General features: G+C 47.1%; 4 non-coding genes across 4 annotated transcripts; all 4 read left to right on the top strand.

The window, feature by feature from the left end:
* Window positions 1-1,084: 1,084 nt before the first annotated feature.
* Window positions 1,085-1,156, top strand: TRNAG-UCC (transfer RNA glycine (anticodon UCC)). Its single transcript has one exon. It is a non-coding gene; the product is annotated as a tRNA-Gly (tRNA).
* An 8,889-nt stretch (window positions 1,157-10,045) lies between these two features.
* TRNAT-CGU (transfer RNA threonine (anticodon CGU)) lies at window positions 10,046-10,117 on the top strand. The gene has a single exon. It is a non-coding gene; the product is annotated as a tRNA-Thr (tRNA).
* Window positions 10,118-13,859: 3,742 nt separating this feature from the next.
* Window positions 13,860-13,931, top strand: TRNAG-UCC (transfer RNA glycine (anticodon UCC)). The gene has a single exon. It is a non-coding gene; the product is annotated as a tRNA-Gly (tRNA).
* A 4,088-nt stretch (window positions 13,932-18,019) lies between these two features.
* TRNAR-CCU (transfer RNA arginine (anticodon CCU)) lies at window positions 18,020-18,091 on the top strand. The gene has a single exon. It is a non-coding gene; the product is annotated as a tRNA-Arg (tRNA).
* Window positions 18,092-18,114: the final 23 nt, after the last annotated feature.

Genomic DNA, 18,114 nt, shown 5'->3' with positions numbered 1-18,114 from the left:
GCATACAACCAAATTTATCCGAGAGCAAGGTGAAAGAAACCCAAGGGGACAGCCCCTGTCTAGAGCAGGAAGGTTGGCTGCTTCGAATGGACAGAACTTCCAGTCCTAAGTCCACTCACGTCCCGAACGCTCCCAAACGCTCAAGCCCTCACTTGGTGCACCTCTGGTTCCCAGGTAAGGCCAAAACCTGAGCATGGTAGCGCAGGATCACAGAGAAGGAGCGGGTGGGGGTGCTTCTGTCTTGACAAAGGCGTGACATGGCTAGTGACTGAGAGGGCCTTGACTTTCCCCTATGACTGACTGTGAGAGGGGAAGGCGAAGATTTTCTGCACCCAGCATGCCTTGTGACATTCTTAGGCAAATGAGGTGAGAGCCCTGCCAGAATAGCTCCAGCGATCCCATGCCACTCCTCTGAAGGCTCCTGATCTGCATAACCACAGCATTTTGAGCAGGAAGCAGAGTGGCGCAGCGGAATCGTGCTGGGCCCACAACCCAGAGGTCGATGGATCGAAACCATCCTCTGCTAGCATGGATTGATTTTTTTTCTTGTGAGGACCACTCTCTCGTTTCCACGCTGCCAGAGCGGAAAACAGCAGGCTTGTGCCAGCTTTTTGTGGGAAGAGACTGCTCAACTATCGGTCTCTGCTCAAAGTCAGGGAGACAGATGGTCAGAGAATCAACCCTACACTTCAAAGGAAATGATGCACAGTTATGACCATTAACGAAAGATGGGACCCTCGCACTTCTTTCTGAGGCTGCTTGGAACGTTATTATTCCCTTTTTTTGTCCTGCTATTATCAATCTCCTGTGAATTTCGTGGAGCTGTTTTCTTTCTCTACCCTGCTGTTTTTCCCTTGCTGCCAATATATGCTTATTTCAATGATTTGAACTGCTGCTTTCCCTTTCTCCTTTTCTGCGCAGCTTTTGCATTGGTTTCAATCTCCAGTTCCTTAGCAGTTGCAAGAACTTTTTTCCTGATTTTCATGTTGGTCTGTAAACCAAAAATACCTCTGATACTGGTGCAATATAGTCATTGAACTCAGGGTTGTGATGTCTAGAGTTTAAAAAAAACATATGCCACGGAGCGTTGGTGGTATAGTGGTGAGCATAGCTGCCTTCCAAGCAGTTGATCCGGGTTCGATTCCCGGCCAACGCAGTGCTAATATTTATACATTAAGCAAGCTGTAGCTATTCTAACGCAATATGTTAAAAAAAAGAGAAATATCTTGACCTGATTACTCAGCTATTAGATAAATAATAAACAAAGACATAGGCAGGCATCCCAAAAGCCCCGTCTGCGACTTTCTATGTCCTGAAATTTTTATATTTTACAAACAGCAGTCACCACTCACAACTGCTGGTAATAAATGGGCTGCAGGGGGGCAGGCAATGAAACGGCTAAGCCCTTCTGCCCGACCAGCCTTTAGAACTGCAGCATCTCTGCAGTAAAAAGTGTTTCAGGTCAATATCTCTCCCCTGGAAAAAATGTGCGAAACCCACCACCGATAAATGTGGCAAAAGTCCCCAACATTTTCTGCATATTTGTGCTCTTACCTGAAAGCAGCGCCACCTTGTAGTCATCGCAGGCAACTGCAGCATACAACCAAATTTATCCGAGAGCAAGGTGAAAGAAACCCAAGGGAACAGCCCCTGTCTGCAGCAGGAAGGTTGGCTGCTTCGAATGGACAGAACTTCCAGTCCTAAGTCCACTCACGTCCCGAACGCTCCCAAACGCTCATACCGGGCAAGCCCTCACCGGGTGCACCTCTGGCTCCCAGGTAAGGCCAAAACCTGAGCATGGTAGCGCAGGATCACAGAGAAGGAGCGTGTGGGGGTGCTTCTGTCTTGACAAAGGCGTGACATGGCTAGTGACTGAGAGGGCCTTGACTTTCCCCTATGACTGACTGTGAGAGGGGAAGGCGAAGATTTTCTGCACCCAGCATGCCTTGTGACATTCTTAGGCAAATGAGGTGAGAGCCCTGCCAGAATAGCTCCAGCGATCCCATGCCGCTCCTCTGAAGGCTCCTGATCTGCATAACCACAGCATTTTGAACAGGAAGCAGAGTGGCGCAGCGGAAGCGTGCTGGGCCCATAACCCAGAGGTCGATGGATCGAAACCATCCTCTGCTAGCATGGATTGATTTTTTTTCTTGTGAGGACCACTCTCTCGTTTCCACGCTGCCAGAGCGGAAAACAGCAGGCTTGTGCCAGCTTTTTGTGGGAAGAGACTGCTCAACTATCGGTCTCTGCTCAAAGTCAGGGAGACAGATGGTCAGAGAATCAACCCTACACTTCAAAGGAAATGATGCACAGTTATGACCATTAAAGAAAGATGGGACCCTCGCACTTCTTTCTGAGCCTGCTTGGAACGTTATTATTCCCTTTTTTTGTCCTGCTATTATCAATCTCCTGTGAATTTCGTGGAGCTGTTTTCTTTCTCTACCCTGCTGTTTTTCCCTTGCTGCCAATATATGCTTATTTCAATGATTTGAACTGCTGCTTTCCCTTTCTCCTTTTCTGCGCAGCTTTTGCATTGGTTTCAATCTCCAGTTCCTTAGCAGTTGCAAGAACTTTTTTCCTGATTTTCATGTTGGTCTGTAAACCAAAAATACCTCTGATACTGGTGCAATATAGTAATTGAACTCAGGGTTGTGATGTCTAGAGTTTAAAAAAAACATATTCCAAGGAACGTTGGTGGTATAGTGGTGAGCATAGCTGCCTTCCAAGCAGTTGACCCGGGTTCGATTCCTGGCCAACGCAGTGCTAATATTTATACATTAAGCAAGCTGTAGCTATTCTAACGCAATATGTTAAAAAAAAGATAAATATCTTGACCAGATTACTCAGCTATTAGATAAATAATAAACAAAGACATAGGCAGGCATCCCAAAAGCCCCGTCTGCGACTTTCTATGTCCTGAAATTTTTATATTTTACAAACAGCAGTCACCACTCACAACTGCTGGTAATAAATGGGCTGCAGGGGGGCAGGCAATGAAACGGCTAAGCCCTTCTGCCCGACCAGCCTTTAGAACTGCAGCATCTCTGCAGTAAAAAGTGTTTCAGGTCAATATCTCTCCCCTGGAAAAAATGTGCGAGACCCACCACCGATAAATGTGGCAAAAGTCCCCAACATTTTCTGCATATTTGTGCTCTTACCTGAAAGCAGCGCCACCTTGTAGTCATCGCAGGCAACTGCAGCATACAACCAAATTTATCCGAGAGCAAGGTGAAAGAAACCCAAGGGAACAGCCCCTGTCTGCAGCAGGAAGGTTGGCTGCTTCGAATGGACAGTACTTCCAGTCCTAAGTCCACTCACGTCCCGAACGCTCATACCGGGCAAGCCCTCACCGGGTGCACCTCTGGCTCCCAGGTAAGGCCAAAACCTGAGCATGGTAGCGCAGGATCACAGAGAAGGAGCGGGTGGGGGTGCTTCTGTCTTGACAAAGGCGTGACATGGCTAGTGACTGAGAGGGCCTTGACTTTCCCCTATGACTGACTGTGAGAGGGGAAGGCGAAGATTTTCTGCACCCAGCATGCCTTGTGACATTCTTAGGCAAATAAGGTGAGAGCCCTGCCAGAATAGCTCCAGCGATCCCATGCCACTCCTCTGAAGGCTCCTGATCTGCATAACCACAGCATTTAGAACAGGAAGCAGAGTGGGGCAGCGGAAGCGTGCTGGGCCCATAACCCAGAGGTCGATGGATCGAAACCATCCTCTGCTAGCATGGATTGTTTTTTTTTCTTGTGAGGACCACTCTCTCGTTTCCACGCTGCCAGAGCGGAAAACAGCAGGCTTGTGCCAGCTTTTTGTGGGAAGAGACTGCTCAACTATCGGTCTCTGCTCAAAGTCAGGGAGACAGATGGTCAGAGAATCAACCCTACACTTCAAAGGAAATGATGCACAGTTATGACCATTAAAGAAAGATGGGACCCTCGCACTTCTTTCTGAGCCTGCTTGGAACGTTATTATTCCCTTTTTTTGTCCTGCTATTATCAATCTCCTGTGAATTTCGTGGAGCTGTTTTCTTTCTCTACCCTGCTGTTTTTCCCTTGCTGCCAATATATGCTTATTTCAATGATTTGAACTGCTGCTTTCCCTTTCTCCTTTTCTGCGCAGCTTTTGCATTGGTTTCAATCTCCAGTTCCTTAGCAGTTGCAAGAACTTTTTTCCTGATTTTCATGTTGGTCTGTAAACCAAAAATACCTCTGATACTGGTGCAATATAGTCATTGAACTCAGGGTTGTGATGTCTAGAGTTTAAAAAAACATATGCCATGGAGAGTTGGTGGTATAGTGGTGAGCATAGCTGCCTTCCAAGCAGTTGATCCGGGTTTGATTCCCGGCCAACGCAGTGCTAATATTTATACATTAAGCAAGCTGTAGCTATTCTAACGCAATATGTTAAAAAAAAGAGAAATATCTTGACCAGATTACTCAGCTATTAGATAAATAATAAACAAAGACATAGGCAGGCATCCCAAAAGCCCAGTCTGCGACTTTCTATGTCCTGATTTTTTTTAAATATTTTACAAACAGCAGTCACCACTCACAACTGCTGGTAATAAATGGGCTGCAGGGGGGCAGGCAATGAAACGGCTAAGCCCTTCTGCCCGACCAGCCTTTAGAACTGCAGCATCTCTGCAGTAAAAAGTGTTTCAGGTCAATATCTCTCCCCTGGAAAAAATGTGCGAGAACCACCACCGATAAATGTGGCAAAAGTCCCCAACATTTTATGCATATTTGTGCTCTTACCTGAAAGCAGCGCCACCTTGTAGCCATCGCAGGCAACTGCAGCATAGAACCAAATTTATCCGAGAGCAAGGTGGAAGAAACCCAAGGGGACAGCCCCTGTCTGCAGCAGGAAGGTTGGCTGCTTCGAATGGACAGAACTTCCAGTCCTAAGTCCACTCACGTCCCAAACGCTCCCAAACACTCAAGCCCTCACCTGGTGCACCTCTGGCTCCCAGGTAAGGCCAAAACCTGAGCATGGTAGCGCAGGATCACAGAGAAGGAGCGGGTGGGGGTGCTTCTGTCTTGACAAAGGCGTGACATGGCTAGTGACTGAGAGGGCCTTGACTTTCCCCTATGACTGACTGTGAGAGGGGAAGGCGAAGATATTCTGCACCCAGCATGCCTTGTGACATTCTTAGGCAAATGAGGTGAGAGCCCTGCCAGAATAGCTCCAGCGATCCCATGCCACTCCTCTGAAGGCTCCTGATCTGCATAACCACAGCATTTTGAGCAGGAAGCAGAGTGGCGCAGCGGAAGCGTGCTGGGCCCATAACCCAGAGGTCGAAGGATCGAAACCATCCTCTGCTAGCATGGATTGATTTTTTTTCTTGTGAGGACCACTCTCTCGTTTCCACGCTGCCAGAGCGGAAAACAGCAGGCTTGTGCCAGCTTTTTGTGGGAAGAGACTGCTCAACTATCGGTCTCTGCTCAAAGTCAGGGAGACAGATGGTCAGAGAATCAACCCTACACTTCAAAGGAAATGATGCACAGTTATGACCATTAACGAAAGATGGGACCCTCGCACTTCTTTCTGAGGCTGCTTGGAACGTTATTATTCCCTTTTTTTGTCCTGTTATTATCAATCTCCTGTGAATTTCGTGGAGCTGTTTTCTTTCTCTACCCTGCTGTTTTTCCCTTGCTGCCAATATATGCTTATTTCAATGATTTGAACTGCTGCTTTCCCTTTCTCCTTTTCTGCGCAGCTTTTGCATTGGTTTCAATCTCCAGTTCCTTAGCAGTTGCAAGAACTTTTTTCCTGATTTTCATGTTGGTCTGTAAACCAAAAATACCTCTGATACTGGTGCAATATAGTCATTGAACTCAGGGTTGTGATGTCTAGAGTTAAAAAAAAACATATGGCACGGAGCGTTGGTGGTATAGTGGTGAGCATAGCTGCCTTCCAAGCAGTTGACCCGCGTTCGATTCCCGGCCAACGCAGTGCTAATATTTATACATTAAGCAAGCTGTAGCTATTCTAACGCAATATGTTAAAAAAAAAGAGAAATATCTTGACCAGATTACTCAGCTATTAGATAAATAATAAACAAAGACATAGGCAGGCATCCCAAAAGCCCCGTCTGCGACTTTCTATGTCCTGAAATTTTTATATTTTACAAACAGCAGTCACCACTCACAACTGCTGGTAATAAATGGGCTGCAGGGGGGCAGGCAATGAAACGGCTAAGCCCTTCTGCCCGACCAGCCTTTAGAACTGCAGCATCTCTGCAGTAAAAAGTGTTTCAGGTCAATATCTCTCCCCTGGAAAAAATGTGTGAGACCCACCACCGATAAATGTGGCAAAAGTCCCCAACATTTTCTGCATATTTGTGCACTTACCTGAAAGCAGCGCCACCTTGTAGTCATCGCAGGCAACTGCAGCATACAACCAAATTTATCCGAGAGCAAGGTGAAAGAAACCCAAGGGAACAGCCCCTGTCTGCAGCAGGAAGGTTGGCTGCTTTGAATGGACAGAACTTCCAGTCCTAAGTCCACTCACGTCCCGAACGCTCCCAAACGCTCATACCGGGCAAGCCCTCACCTTGTGCACCTCTGGCTCCCAGGTAAGGCCAAAACCTGAGCATGGTAGCGCAGGATCACAGAGAAGGAGCGGGTGGGGGTGCTTCTGTCTTGACAAAGGCGTGACATGGCTAGTGACTGAGAGGGCCTTGACTTTCCCCTATGACTGACTGTGAGAGGGGAAGGCGAAGATTTTCTGCACCCAGCATGCCTTGTGACATTCTTAGGCAAATGAGGTGAGAGCCCTGCCAGAATAGCTCCAGCGATCCCATGCCACTCCTCTGAAGGCTCCTGATCTGCATAACCACAGCATTTTGAACAGGAAGCAGAGTGGCGCAGCGGAAGCGTGCTGGGCCCATAACCCAGAGGTCGATGGATCGAAACCATCCTCTGCTAGCATGGATTGTTTTTTTTTCTTGTGAGGACCACTCTCTCGTTTCCACGCTGCCAGAGCGGAAAACAGCAGGCTTGTGCCAGCTTTTTGTGGGAAGAGACTGCTCAACTATCGGTCTCTGCTCAAAGTCAGGGAGACAGATGGTCAGAGAATCAACCCTACACTTCAAAGGAAATGATGCACAGTTAAGACCATTAAAGAAAGATGGGACCCTCGCACTTCTTTCTGAGCCTGCTTGGAACGTTATTATTCCCTTTTTTTGTCCTGCTATTATCAATCTCCTGTGAATTTCGTGGAGCTGTTTTCTTTCTCTACCCTGCTGTTTTTCCCTTGCTGCCAATATATGCTTATTTCAATGATTTAAACTGCTGCTTTCCCTTTCTCCTTTTCTGCGCAGCTTTTGCATTGGTTTCAATCTCCAGTTCCTTAGCAGTTGCAAGAACTTTTTTCCTGATTTTCATGTTGGTCTGTAAACCAAAAATACCTCTGATACTGGTGCAATATAGTCATTGAACTCAGGGTTGTGATGTCTAGAGTTTAAAAAAACATATGCCATGGAGAGTTGGTGGTATAGTGGTGAGCATAGCTGCCTTCCAAGCAGTTGACCCGGGTTTGATTCCCGGCCAACGCAGTGCTAATATTTATACATTAAGCAAGCTGTAGCTATTCTAACGCAATATGTTAAAAAAAAGAGAAAAATCTTGACCAGATTACTCAGCTATTAGATAAATAATAAACAAAGACATAGGCAGGCATCCCAAAAGCCCCGTCTGCGACTTTCTATGTCCTGAATTTTTTTAAATATTTTACAAACAGCAGTCACCACTCACAACTGCTGGTAATAAATGGGCTGCAGGGGGGCAGGCAATGAAACGGCTAAGCCCTTCTGCCCGACCAGCCTTTAGAACTGCAGCATCTCTGCAGTAAAAAGTGTTTCAGGTCAATATCTCTCCCCTGGAAAAAATGTGCGAGACCCACCACCGATAAATGTGGCAAAAGTCCCCAACATTTTATGCATATTTGTGCTCTTACCTGAAAGCAGCGCCACCTTGTAGTCATCGCAGGCAACTGCAGCATACAACCAAATTTATCCGAGAGCAAGGTGAAAGAAACCCAAGGGGACAGCCCCTGTCTGCAGCAGGAAGGTTGGCTGCTTCGAATGGACAGAACTTCCAGTCCTAAGTCCACTCACGTCCCGAACGCTCCCAAACACTCAAGCCCTCACCTGGTGCACCTCTGGCTCCCAGGTAAGGCCAAAACCTGAGCACGGTAGCGCAGGATCACAGAGAAGGAGCGGGTGGGGGTGCTTCTGTCTTGACAAAGGCGTGACATGGCTAGTGACTGAGAGGGCCTTGACTTTCCCCTATGACTGACTGTGAGAGGGGAAGGCGAAGATTTTCTGCACCCAGCATGCCTTGTGACATTCTTAGGCAAATGAGGTGAGAGCCCTGCCAGAATAGCTCCAGCGATCCCATGCCACTCCTCTGAAGGCTCCTGATCTGCATAACCACAGCATTTTGAGCAGGAAGCAGAGTGGCGCAGCGGAAGCGTGCTGGGCCCATAACCCAGAGGTCGAAGGATCGAAACCATCCTCTGCTAGCATGGATTGATTTTTTTTCTTGTGAGGACCACTCTCTCGTTTCCACGCTGCCAGAGCGGAAAACAGCAGGCTTGTGCCAGCTTTTTGTGGGAAGAGACTGCTCAACTATCGGTCTCTGCTCAAAGTCAGGGAGACAGATGGTCAGAGAATCAACCCTACACTTCAAAGGAAATGATGCACAGTTATGACCATTAACGAAAGATGGGACCCTCGCACTTCTTTCTGAGGCTGCTTGGAACGTTATTATTCCCTTTTTTTGTCCTGTTATTATCAATCTCCTGTGAATTTCGTGGAGCTGTTTTCTTTCTCTACCCTGCTGTTTTTCCCTTGCTGCCAATATATGCTTATTTCAATGATTTGAACTGCTGCTTTCCCTTTCTCCTTTTCTGCGCAGCTTTTGCATTGGTTTCAATCTCCAGTTCCTTAGCAGTTGCAAGAACTTTTTTCCTGATTTTCATGTTGGTCTGTAAACCAAAAATACCTCTGATACTGGTGCAATATAGTCATTGAACTCAGGGTTGTGATGTCTAGAGTTTAAAAAAAACATATGGCACGGAGTGTTGGTGGTATAGTGGTGAGCATAGCTGCCTTCCAAGCAGTTGACCCGGGTTCGATTCCCGGCCAACGCAGTGCTAATATTTATACATTAAGCAAGCTGTAGCTATTCTAACGCAATATGTTAAAAAAAAGAGAAATATCTTGACCAGATTACTCAGCTATTAGATAAATAATAAACAAAGACATAGGCAGGCATCCCAAAAGCCCAGTCTGCGACTTTCTATGTCCTGAAATTTTTATATTTTACAAACAGCAGTCACCACTCACAACTGCTGGTAATATATGGGCTGCAGGGGGGCAGGCAATGAAACGGCTAAGCCCTTCTGCCCAACCAGCCTTTAGAACTGCAGCATCTCTGCAGTAAAAAGTGTTTCAGGTCAATATCTCTCCCCTGGAAAAAATGTGCGAGACCCACCACCGATAAATGTGGCAAAAGTCCCCAACATTTTCTGCATATTTGTGCTCTTACCTGAAAGCAGCGCCACCTTGTAGTCATCGCAGGCAACTGCAGCATACAACCAAATTTATCCAAGAGCAAGGTGAAAGAAACCCAAGGGAACAGCCCCTGTCTGCAGCAGGAAGGTTGGCTGCTTCGAATGGACAGAACTTCCAGTCCTAAGTCCACTCACGTCCCGAATGCTCCCAAACGCTCAGCCCTCACCGGGTGCACCTCTGGCTCCCAGGTAAGGCCAAAACCTGAGCATGGTAGCGCAGGATCACAGAGAAGGAGCGGGTGGGGGTGCTTCTGTCTTGACAAAGGCGTGACATGGCTAGTGACTGAGAGGGCCTTGACTTTCCCCTATGACTGACTGTGAGAGGGGAAGGCGAAGATTTTCTGCACCCAGCATGCCTTGTGACATTCTTAGGCAAATGAGGTGAGAGCCCTGCCAGAATAGCTCCAGCGATCCCATGCCACTCCTCTGAAGGCTCCTGATCTGCATAACCACAGCATTTTGAACAGGAAGCAGAGTGGCGCAGCGGAAGCGTGCTGGGCCCGTAACCCAGAGGTCGATGGATCGAAACCATCCTCTGCTAGCATGGATTGATTTTTTTTCTTGTGAGGACCACTCTCTCGTTTCCACGCTGCCAGAGCGGAAAACAGCAGGCTTGTGCCAGCTTTTTGTGGGAAGAGACTGCTCAACTATCGGTCTCTGCTCAAAGTCAGGGAGACAGATGGTCAGAGAATCAACCCTACACTTCAAAGGAAATGATGCACGGTTATGACCATTAAAGAAAGATGGGACCCTCGCACTTCTTTCTGAGCCTGCTTGGAACGTTATTATTCCCTTTTTTTGTCCTGCTATTATCAATCTCCTGTGAATTTCGTGGAGCTGTTTTCTTTCTCTACCCTGCTGTATTTCCCTTGCTGCCAAAATATGCTTATTTCAATGATTTGAACTGCTGCTTTCCCTTTCTCCTTTTCTGCGCAGCTTTTGCATTGGTTTCAATCTCCAGTTCCTTAGCAGTTGCAAGAACTTTTTTCCTGATTTTCATGTTGGTCTGTAAACCAAAAATACCTCTGATACTGGTGCAATATAGTCATTGAACTCAGGGTTGTGATGTCTAGAGTTTAAAAAAAACATATTCCACGGAGGGTTGGTGGTATAGTGGTGAGCATAGCTGCCTTCCAAGCAGTTGACCCGGGTTCGATTCCCGGCCAACGCAGTGCTAATATTTATACATTAAGCAAGCTGTAGCTATTCTAACGCAATATGTTAAAAAAAAGAGAAATATCTTGACCAGATTACTCAGCTATTAGATAAATAATAAACAAAGACATAGGCAGGCATCCCAAAAGCCCCGTCTGCGACTTTCTATGTCCTGAAATTTTTATATTTTACAAACAGCAGTCACCACTCACAACTGCTGGTAATAAATGGGCTGCAGGGGGGCAGGCAATGAAACGGCTAAGCCCTTCTGCCCGACCAGCCTTTAGAACTGCAGCATCTCTGCAGTAAAAAGTGTTTCAGGTCAATATCTCTGCCCTGGAAAAAATGTGCGAGACCCACCACCGATAAATGTGGCAAAAGTCCCCAACATTTTCTGCATATTTGTGCTCTTACCTGAAAGCAGCGCCACCTTGTAGTCATCGCAGGCAACTGCAGCATACAACCAAATTTATCCGAGAGCAAGGTGAAAGAAACCCAAGGGAACAGCCCCTGTCTGCAGCAGGAAGGTTGGCTGCTTCGAATGGACAGAACTTCCAGTCCTAAGTCCACTCACGTCCCGAACGCTCATACCGGGCAAGCCCTCACCGGGTGCACCTCTGGCTCCCAGGTAAGGCCAAAACCTGAGCATGGTAGCGCAGGATCACAGAGAAGGAGCGGGTGGGGGTGCTTCTGTCTTGACAAAGGCGTGACATGGCTAGTGACTGAGAGGGCCTTGACTTTCCCCTATGACTGACTGTGAGAGGGGAAGGCGAAGATTTTCTGCACCCACCATGCCTTGTGACATTCTTAGGCAAATGAGGTGAGAGCCCTGCCAGAATAGCTCCAGCGATCCCATGCCACTCCTCTGAAGGCTCCTGATCTGCATAACCACAGCATTTTGAACAGGAAGCAGAGTGGCGCAGCGGAAGCGTGCTGGGCCCATAATCCAGAGGTCGATGGATCGAAACCATCCTCTGATAGCATGGATTGATTTTTTTTCTTGTGAGGACCACTCTCTCGTTTCCACGCTGCCAGAGCAGAAAACAGCAGGCTTGTGCCAGCTTTTTGTGGGAAGAGACTTCTCAACTATCGATCTCTGCTCAAAGTCAGGGAGACAGATGGTCAGAGAATCAACCCTACACTTCAAAGGAAATGATGCACAGTTATGACCATTAAAGAAAGATGGGACCCTCGCACTTCTTTCTGAGCCTGCTTGGAACGTTATTATTCCCTTTTTTTGTCCTGCTATTATCAATCTCCTGTGAATTTCGTGGAGCTGTTTTCTTTCTCTACCCTGCTGTTTTTCCCTTGCTGCCAATATATGCTTATTTCAATGATTTGAACTGCTGCTTTCCCTTTCTCCTTTTCTGCGCAGCTTTTGCATTGGTTTCAATCTCCAGTTCCTTAGCAGTTGCAAGAACTTTTTTCCTGATTTTCATGTTGGTCTGTAAACCAAAAATACCTCTGATACTGGTGCAATATAGTCATTGAACTCAGGGTTGTGATGTCTAGAGTTTAAAAAAAACATATGCCACGGAGCGTTGGTGGTATAGTGGTGAGCATAGCTGCCTTCCAAGCAGGTGACCCGGGTTCGATTCCCGGCCAACGCAGTGCTAATATTTATACATTAAGCAAGCTGTAGCTATTCTAACGCAATATGTTAAAAAAAGAGAAATATCTTGACCAGATTACTCAGCTATTAGATAAATAATAAACAAAGACATAGGCAGGCATCCCAAAAGCTCAGTCTGCGACTTTCTATGTCCTGAAATTTTTATATTTTACAAACAGCAGTCACCACTCACAACTGCTGGTAATAAATGGGCTGCAGGGGGGCAGGCAATGAAACGGCTAAGCCCTTCTGCCCGACCAGCCTTTAACTCAGCATCTCTGCAGTAAAAAGTGTTTCAGGTCAATATCTCTCCCCTGGAAAAAATGTGCGAGACCCACCACCGATAAATGTGGCAAAAGTCCCCAACATTTTCTGCATATTTGTGCTCTTACCTGAAAGCAGCGCCACCTTGTAGTCATCGCAGGCAACTGCAGCATACAACCAAATTTATCCGAGAGCAAGGTGAAAGAAACCCAAGGGAACAGCCCCTGTCTGCAGCAGGAAGGTTGCCTGCTTCGAATGGACAGAACTTCCAGTCCTAAGTCCACTCACGTCCCGAACGCTCATACCGGGCAAGCCCTCACCGGGTGCACCTCTGGCTCCCAGGTAAGGCCAAAACCTGAGCATGGTAGCGCAGGATCACAGAGAAGGAGCGGGTGGGGGTGCTTCTGTCTTGACAAAGGCGTGACATGGCTAGTGACTGAGAGGGCCTTGACTTTCCCCTATGACTGACTGTGAGAGGGGAAGGCGAAGATTTTCTGCACCCAGCATGCCTTGTGACATTCTTAGGCAAATGAGGTGAGAGCCCTGCCAGAATAGCTCCAGCGATCCCATGCCACTCCTCTGAAGGCTCCTGATCTGCATAACCACAGCATTTTGAACAGGAAGCAGAGTGGCGCAGCGGAAGCGTGCTGGGCCCATAACCCAGAGGTCGATGGATCGAAACCATCCTCTGCTAGCATGGATTGATTTTTTTTCTTGTGAGGACCACTCTCTCGTTTCCACGCTGCCAGAGCAGAAAACAGCAGGCTTTTGCCAGCTTTTTGTGGGAAGAGACTGCTCAACTATCAGTCTCTGCTCAAAGTCAGGGAGACAGATGGTCAGAGAATCAACCCTACACTTCAAAGGAAATGATGCACAGTTATGACCATTAAAGAAAGATGGGACCCTCGCACTTCTTTCTGAGCCTGCTTGGAACGTTATTATTCCCTTTTTTTGTCCTGCTATTATCAATCTCCTGTGAATTTCGTGGAGCTGTTTTCTTTCTCTACCCTGCTGTTTTTCCCTTGCTGCCAATATATGCTTATTTCAATGATTTGAACTGCTGCTTTCCCTTTCTCCTTTTCTGCGCAGCTTTTGCATTGGTTTCAATCTCCAGTTCCTTAGCAGTTGCAAGAACTTTTTTCCTGATTTTCATGTTGGTCTGTAAACCAAAAATACCTCTGATACTGGTGTAATATAGTAATTGAACTCAGGGTTGTGATGTCTAGAGTTTAAAAAAAACATATGCCACGGAGCGTTGGTGGTATAGTGGTGAGCATAGCTGCCTTCCAAGCAGTTGACCCGGGTTCGATTCCCGGCCAACGCAGTGCTAATATTTATACATTAAGCAAGCTGTAGCTATTCTAACGCAATATGTTAAAAAAAAGATAAATATCTTGACCAGATTACTCAGCTATTAGATAAATAATAAACAAAGACATAGGCAGGCATCCCAAAGGCCCCGTCTGCGACTTTCTATGTCCTGAAATTTTTATATTTTACAAACAGCAGTCACCACTCACAACTGCTGGTAATAAATGGGCTGCAGGGGGGCAGGCAATGAAACGGCTAAGCCCTTCTGCCCGACCAGCCTTTAGAACTGCAGCATCTCTGCAGTAAAAAGTGTTTCAGGTCAATATCTCTCCCCTGGAAAAAATGTGCGAGACCCACCACCGATAAATGTGGCAAAAGTCCCCAACATTTTCTGCATATTTGTGCTCTTACCTGAAAGCAGCGCCACCTTGTAGTCATCGCAGGCAACTGCAGCATACAACCAAATTTATCCGAGAGCAAGGTGAAAGAAACCCAAGGGAACAGCCCCTGTCTGCAGCAGGAAGGTTGGCTGCTTCGAATGGACAGAACTTCCAGTCCTAAGTCCACTCACGTCCCGAACGCTCCCAAACGCTCCCACCGGGTGCACCTCTGGCTCCCAGGTAAGGCCAAAACCTGAGCATGGTAGCGCAGGATCACAGAGAAGGAGCGGGTGGGGGTGCTTCTGTCTTGACAAAGGCGTGACATGGCTAGTGACTGAGAGGGCCTTGACTTTCCCCTATGACTGACTGTGAGAGGGGAAGGCGAAGATTTTCTGCACCCAGCATGCCTTGTGACATTCTTAGGCAAATGAGGTGAGAGCCCTGCCAGAATAGCTCCAGCCATCCCATGCCACTCCTCTGAAGGCTCCTGATCTGCATAACCACAGCATTTTGAACAGGAAGCAGAGTGGCGCAGCGGAAGCGTGCTGGGCCCATAATCCAGAGGTCGATGGATCAAAACCATCCTCTGATAGCATGGATTGATTTTTTTTCTTGTGAGGACCACTCTCTCGTTTCCACGCTGCCAGAGCAGAAAACAGCAGGCTTGTGCCAGCTTTTTGTGGGAAGAGACTTCTCAACTATCGGTCTCTGCTCAAAGTCAGGGAGACAGATGGTCAGAGAATCAACCCTACACTTCAAAGGAAATGATGCACAGTTATGACCATTAAAGAAAGATGGGACCCTCGCACTTCTTTCTGAGCCTGCTTGGAACGTTATTATTCCCTTATTTTGTCCTGCTATTATCAATCTCCTGTGAATTTCGTGGAGCTGTTTTCTTTCTCTACCCTGCTGTTTTTCCCTTGCTGCCAATATATGCTTATTTCAATGATTTGAACTGCTGCTTTCCCTTTCTCCTTTTCTGCGCAGCTTTTGCATTGGTTTCAATCTCCAGTTCCTTAGCAGTTGCAAGAACTTTTTTCCTGATTTTCATGTTGGTCTGTAAACCAAAAATACCTCTGATACTGGTGCAATATAGTCATTGAACTCAGGGTTGTGATGACTAGAGTTTAAAAAAAACATATGCCACGGAGCGTTGGTGGTATAGTGGTGAGCATAGCTGACTTCCAAGCAGTTGACCCGGGTTCGATTCCCGGCCAACGCAGTGCTAATATTTATACATTAAGCAAGCTGTAGCTATTCTAACGCAATATGTTAAAAAAAAGAGAAATATCTTGACCAGATTACTCAGCTATTAGATAAATAATAAACAAAGACATAGGCAGGCATCCCAAAAGCCCCGTCTGCGACTTTCTATGTCCTGAAATTTTTATATTTTACAAACAGCAGTCACCACTCACAACTGCTGGTAATAAATGGGATACAGGGGGGCAGGCAATGAAACGGCTAAGCCCTTCTGCCCGACCAGCCTTTAGAACTGCAGCATCTCTGCAGTAAAAAGTGTTTCAGGTCAATATCTCTCCCCTGGAAAAAATGTGCGAGACCCACCACCGATAAATGTGGCAAAAGTCCCCAACATTTTCTGCATATTTGTGCTCTTACCTGAAAGCAGCACCACCTTGTAGTCATCGCAGGCAACTGCAGCATACAACCAAATTTATCCGAGAGCAAGGTGAAAGAAACCCAAGGGAACAGCCCCTGTCTGCAGCAGGAAGGTTGGCTGCTTCGAATGGACAGAACTTCCAGTCCTAAGTCCACTCACGTCCCGAACGCTCCCAAACGCTCATACCGGGCAAGCCCTCACCGGGTGCACCTCTGGCTCCCAGGTAAGGCCAAAACCTGAGCATGGTAGCGCAGGATCACAGAGAAGGAGCGGGTGGGGGTGCTTCTGTCTTGACAAAGGCGTGACATGGCTAGTGACTGAGAGGGCCTTGACTTTCCCCTATGACTGACTGTGAGAGGGGAAGGCGAAGATTTTCTGCACCCAGCATGCCTTGTGACATTCTTAGGCAAATAAGGTGAGAGCCCTGCCAGAATAGCTCCAGCGATCCCATGCCACTCCTCTGAAGGCTCCTGATCTGCATAACCACAGCATTTTGAACAGGAAGCAGAGTGGCGCAGCGGAAGCGTGCTGGGCCCATACCCCAGAGGTCGATGGATTGAAACCATCCTCTGCTAGCATGGATTGTTTTCTTTTCTTGTGAGGACCACTCTCTCGTTTCCACGCTGCCAGAGCGGAAAACAGCAGGCTTGTGCCAGCTTTTTGTGGGAAGAGACTGCTCAACTATCGGTCTCTGCTCAAAGTCAGGGAGACAGATGGTCAGAGAATCAACCCTACACTTCAAAGGAAATGATGCACAGTTATGACCATTAAAGAAAGATGGGACCCTCGCACTTCTTTCTGAGCCTGCTTGGAACGTTATTATTCCCTTTTTTTGTCCTGCTATTATCAATCTCCTGTGAATTTCGTGGAGCTGTTTTCTTTCTCTACCCTGCTGTTTTTCCCTTGCTGCCAATATATGCTTATTTCAATGATTTGAACTGCTGCTTTCCCTTTCTCCTTTTCTGCGCAGCTTTTGCATTGGTTTCAATCTCCAGTTCCTTAGCAGTTGCAAGAACTTTTTTCCTGATTTTCATGTTGGTCTGTAAACCAAAAATACCTCTGATACTGGTGCAATATAGTCATTGAACTCAGGGTTGTGATGTCTAGAGTTTAAAAAAACATATGCCATGGAGAGTTGGTGGTATAGTGGTGAGCATAGCTGCCTTCCAAGCAGTTGACCCGGGTTTGATTCCCGGCCAACGCAGTGCTAATATTTATACATTAAGCAAGCTGTAGCTATTCTAACGCAATATGTTAAAAAAAAGAGAAATATCTTGACCAGATTACTCAGCTATTAGATAAATAATAAACAAAGACATAGGCAGGCATCCCAAAAGCCCCGTCTGCGACTTTCTATGTCCTGAATTTTTTTTAATATTTTACAAACAGCAGTCAACACTCACAACTGCTGGTAATAAATGGGCTGCAGGGGGGCAGGCAATGAAACGGCTAAGCCCTTCTGCCCGACCAGCCTTTAGAACTGCAGCATCTCTGCAGTAAAAAGTGTTTCAGGTCAATATCTCTCCCCTGGAAAAAATGTGCGAGACCCACCACCGATAAATGTGGCAAAAGTCCCCAACATTTTATGCATATTTGTGCTCTTACCTGAAAGCAGCGCCACCTTGTAGCCATCGCAGGCAACTGCAGCATACAACCAAATTTATCCGAGAGCAAGGTGGAAGAAACCCAAGGGGACAGCCCCTGTCTGCAGCAGGAAGGTTGGCTGCTTCGAATCGACAGAACTTCCAGTCCTAAGTCCACTCACGTCCCAAACGCTCCCAAACACTCAAGCCCTCACCTGGTGCACCTCTGGCTCCCAGGTAAGGCCAAAACCTGAGCATGGTAGCGCAGGATCACAGAGAAGGAGCGGGTGGGGGTGCTTCTGTCTTGACAAAGGCGTGACATGGCTAGTGACTGAGAGGGCCTTGACTTTCCCCTATGACTGACTGTGAGAGGGGAAGGCGAAGATTTTCTGCACCCAGCATGCCTTGTGACATTCTTAGGCAAATGAGGTGAGAGCCCTGCCAGAATAGCTCCAGCGATCCCATGCCACTCCTCTGAAGGCTCCTGATCTGCATAACCACAGCATTTTGAACAGGAAGCAGAGTGGCGCAGCGGAAGCGTGCTGGGCCCCTAACCCAGAGGTCGATGGATCGAAACCATCCTCTGCTAGCATGGATTGTTTTTTTTTCTTG

This window comes from Pleurodeles waltl, unplaced genomic scaffold, assembly GCF_031143425.1.
Source record: "Pleurodeles waltl isolate 20211129_DDA unplaced genomic scaffold, aPleWal1.hap1.20221129 scaffold_69, whole genome shotgun sequence".
Lineage (NCBI taxonomy): Eukaryota > Metazoa > Chordata > Amphibia > Caudata > Salamandridae > Pleurodeles > Pleurodeles waltl.
The sequence above is the reverse complement of the archived record's forward strand: the minus strand, read 5'-3'. Positions and strand labels throughout refer to the sequence as shown.